Genomic DNA, 4,902 nt, shown 5'->3' with positions numbered 1-4,902 from the left:
TTTTGGTTCGGAATTGGACCCAAGTTATTGGAAGAATAACTCTTTTTCACGACAATGCTCTTATTTTCCAATGAAAACTTTTCATTCCATGTTTTGAAGTTAAAATTGCAATTTCCGCTCTGAGAATAAGTACTCTCATTTCAAGAAAAGTCTGGTCGCATTCCTAGTTTCATAGACAGTAGATTCTTCAAAAATGTCTCATCCCGAGCTAGCAACTCATTAGTGGTTCGTAGCCTATTGTGACCTACCTCCTACCTCCTCCCACACAGATCTCCTATACATCACCATGCATTCAGGCTTCAGGGCTCAATCATTGCGCCAGCATTTAATCTAGCCGGGCGTCCGGATAAAATTTTAAAAAGGACAAATGAGAAGACAGTTTGTTTCAATTAAGTAAGGCAGGACCCGTCGCCTTCATTAGCATAATCTTTATAACGTGCCGACACAATTTGTATTAATAAATGACGCTTCCACGTCAGTTTTGTTGTTGCAGTTGACGTTCGTTGTTCGTATTACTAGAAAATCTTAAGATCTGCTCTCAGTCATACTCTCTTTCTCTCTCTCTCTCCCCTTGTTGTCTCTCTGTTACTCTGTTTGGTGAGGCCAAACTTAATAAAGCGCCAAGGCCGCCTACAAGATAACAAAGTCGAAGCACGCGCACTATGAGCTGTTGGATCGTGCTCTGCTTTAAAGGTATCACTCACTATTTAAATTGCTCTTAGTGCATTGTTACAGTTAGTAGGCCTATCAATACTGACGTCACCACCATGCTGTTAACAAGCAATTTGAATTGCTCAACCTTTAACCACAATGCTACTTTGGTAATAACTGGCCTACCAATGATCCGATTATTATTCTGGTTTGTGAAAGGACTTGAAGTATTAGTGCAAGCTGCGAGGTGAGAGCTAACGTTTTCGTTCAAGTTTCACTTATTCCATCTTGAAAGTACTATATTAGAGATCATTGGAATAAGCTCGCTGAAGGATTGAAACCGATTAAATGTAAGGACACTCAAGACAAAGTATCAGTTTCAAGTAATACTGTATATTAAAATACTACAGCAGCGAGATCAGCTCAAATTCTTAATAATAGTGAGTGTTTTAATGGATCTAAGTCTATTATAACTATGATCTGATATAATTAAAATATTGAGCATCGTCAGTTAGTATTAATCTACTCGAATTTGTATATTATACCAAACTCTGTCTACTCTGGTACTGGTGTCAGAAATTCAAGAGTTTGTCTCGAGTTATAACACTCATTCAGTTGAAAGCCTTCATCCACAGAATGTCCTTAGTAGATACAATATTATGGCGATCTAGATCAAGGCAATAATACCTTTTATGCTGATATTTCATGGTTTGTCTTTGTTTTTCCGTGTTTCCTCTTTCCATCGCCCTTATACAACACATTTTCATAATTAAGAAGAAATCTATACTGAATTACTAATTCCCAGAGAACTATTTCCACTACTTTTCATCTCTCTTCTCCTACATCGTTCTTGAGCTTCTCATTAGTTTTTTGAATTCCAGTCATAGTGCTTCACAAGTACTTGTGCTATTTTCTCAACTCTTGCTATCAAATGCTTTAATTGTTGTAATTGCAGTGGCTACCATCCCACATTCCAAGACATGATAGTTGCTTCATTATTGTGAAGTATTGCTCATACTAAAGAGATGTTCCATGATAGTTCACATTTTCACTGTATGAACTATTCAGATACACTGATCACAGAAGAAAAATAATTCGAAACAGATAAGAACAATCATCTACATAATACAGTAATAAATAAATTCCTTTTATCATCACATACTGATTTGAGAAAATGATAATGAATACCTTGAGCCAATCACCCAAATAATGGTTGTGACAATGTATCCATACAAATTTCCAATTGGGATCATGAATTTTCAAACTATGCTACTTGAACTTCCATTCATGAATGAGATAAATGAGAAAATACATTGTCATATTGCTATTATTGAAAGCTGATGAAACTTGTATTCAATAGATTAGCAACTGACGTAGTTTTTGTTAACGGGGAAGCTATGTTATTTGTGTAACATAGTAGTTCGGTATTTTACTTATTTGGGTTGGATTCTTGAATATTATTAGGTATTGACGTGTTGAGAGGGTTTCATGATCTGCCCCTGAATAACTTACACTACTTGAACTGAACATAAAGTTCCAACACAGCCATTCTATGTCTGCCACAAAACATCAACATTATTAATTACGAATAATCGATATATTTGTATGTACTGTGATTCAATACAGGATTTTGAAATGGGGGGGGGTGGGGAGTTTGTTCATAATTTTTAGACCCCTATGAACTTCACCAGTGTGGAATTTTTATGGAGAGGGTGGGTGTTATCTTGGATTAGGTTTTTGGGCCTCTTTTTTAGGCTCATGTATTACAAAAATATAAAATTGCACATTAACCCTCAATATTTTATTCATGAATTGTACTTTTTCCTCTCAGAATTTGAGAACCGTTAAATATTACAAATAATCAAATTGCAAAATACTGTTCATAATACTTGTAATTGAAATAACCAACGATCACATTTCTGTAGCTGTGTAACTCATATCTGATAATGCCATACGACACAGAAAATAACAGAAATATTGAGAGCTTGTCTGTGCCTTATTATTAACCATTCAATAAACTAGACGTATTTTGTCCAAATGAGATTTCCCCAACAGCTTTCCTGTCGTCTATTATTCGAAGGATTTGTCTGTCCACTATGTTACTGCAGGGCGAAGCGGTTCGTGGATAATTAGACGAGCAGTCGATTGGAGTCCAGTCGAGAGTCGAGCTGGTTCGGTGAAAACGACCTGTCAATTGGGAGTCGATAATGAGGCGAATAAACGAGAGAAATTGATAGCAACGTCTCGTTTTCGAATCGATCGATCTATTCGAGACATTCAATGGAGACGAAAAAAGAGGATAGAAAAAGAAGAAAGAGTGAGAAGTCTATATTGGTCCGCTCTGTCAGCCCTCGGGCTCCAGCGATAAACTGCTCAGCCAACATTTGATTAATTGGGGAGAAAGCTACGATAGCTACAGAGAAAGAGTAAACAGATAGAGGTTCAGGATGGATTAGTTCGTTTTAGTCAATGCCATTAAGAATATTTTTATGCAGAAAGTGTCATTAATCTCTTTCAATGTACCAGTTTTTCTGATCAAGTCTATCAAAACTCAAAGATGGGAAAGATTGAAAAGATGGAGCTACTCTACATTTATGTATACATTCATTCATTATTATATTTTTCATTGTATTAACTCATTTATTGTTCATTCATTCATTTATACCTGTAATGAACAATATAGAATCATACCAAAAATTTTTTGATATAATATTTCGTTTTTGGTAACATTATAGACTCTATAACTGCTCTAGACCCATAACTGCAGGGCTTGGGAGTAGTTGATGATTGTAACTAAGTCACATACCTATTTATGTGTTTAGATCAGATTCCAACAAAAATATGAAATACAGGGGATATTTAATGATGATGACATTGGTACTAAGAAAGAGGTTTGACTACTGAACCCAATAATTTACACTAGAATTCGTTCAATCTTTTTATAATCTATAGATTATTTATAATTTCCTAGATTGTTTATCCATGAATGTCTGCCAGATTGAAATTCTATATAATGCACAAACAATCTTCTGCAAAGTTGAAACAATATACTTGCTCCAATCAACCAGTATCATAATCAAAACTGGAGCAACTAGGTATCTTATCTCAGATAATCCTTCTTGAAATTCCTGTGGATTGATTCTAGGAGAACGGTACCTAAAATCCCAGCCAATCGGTAAATGAACAAAAGCTGACATTGGAAGAGTGTAGCGCTTAGAAATGGAAGTTTGTTTTGCTGTGTATCCAGTTTACTCGAATTAACTGGGATGCTGTGAACGTAGTTTGCCCAAGAACAAGCACCCTAACCCGTATCTGGCAAAACTTTCCAGCTGCCTTTCCAAGTGGAAGAAAGCGAGAGCGAGCGAGATCTGGTTACTCCGATCAAGCGAAGCAGCTACTACTTCTGTCCATTGATGCTAAAACCAGATAAAACCAATGTACACACACAAACGCTCTTTTTCTAGATTGATCGCAACACTTAATTCCAAGTTCAAGATTCAGTTTCAGAGGCTGAAATTATACTTTCTCCATCCTTTGATGTTGATTTGACTTTCCACTCTTGTCCTATTAGAAAATAGCAAAGGTAGATGGTTCATAAGATCTGTTCATCAAAGAAACAGTGCAAAAAGAATATTCCAATACACAATTTGAATGCAAATTTAGTATCTTTGAAATATAGTATTTTTCATGAACTCATATTGAATCTTCAATCTTCAACTATATTTGAAATAGAGCATTATAAGGCATCTGGTTGGATTTATTTGAAGGAAATAAAGTTAATTCTACTTGGAAGACATATTTTTATAATAATTTTAATTAAATGGAATGAATACCTCTTAACAATAATTTATTATTGTATTGATGCTGCTACAGCAAGATATTTCAGTTGACTGGGATGTCCACTATCTCTGCTAAAATATAACTCCTTTGAAAGTTTTAAAAAATACGGTAGGTGGAAAAACATAAGTTATATCTATTGTGCTTTGGTATCTTCTTATTTGCTGTACGTGAGTAGGCCTAATTTGTCAATTCTCATAGCAGGTTATGTGCTCGAATAAATGAATATATTATGTTCTATAAAAATTCACTAAAACAGAAAGAACTTGCATTCCAAGAATTCGAAAAAAATACTGCATAGTCAGTATCTTTGTCTTGGATTCTAGAAATAATACTTCCCCATATTCTTCGAAATAATAATTTCCAGTGAAAAATGCGTAGAACCAACTGATTAGACACATGCAATGCTTTGTT

Source organism: Nilaparvata lugens, chromosome 5 (assembly GCF_014356525.2).
Source record: "Nilaparvata lugens isolate BPH chromosome 5, ASM1435652v1, whole genome shotgun sequence".
NCBI classification, from domain to species: domain Eukaryota; kingdom Metazoa; phylum Arthropoda; class Insecta; order Hemiptera; family Delphacidae; genus Nilaparvata; species Nilaparvata lugens.
The sequence above is the reverse complement of the archived record's forward strand: the minus strand, read 5'-3'. Positions refer to the sequence as shown.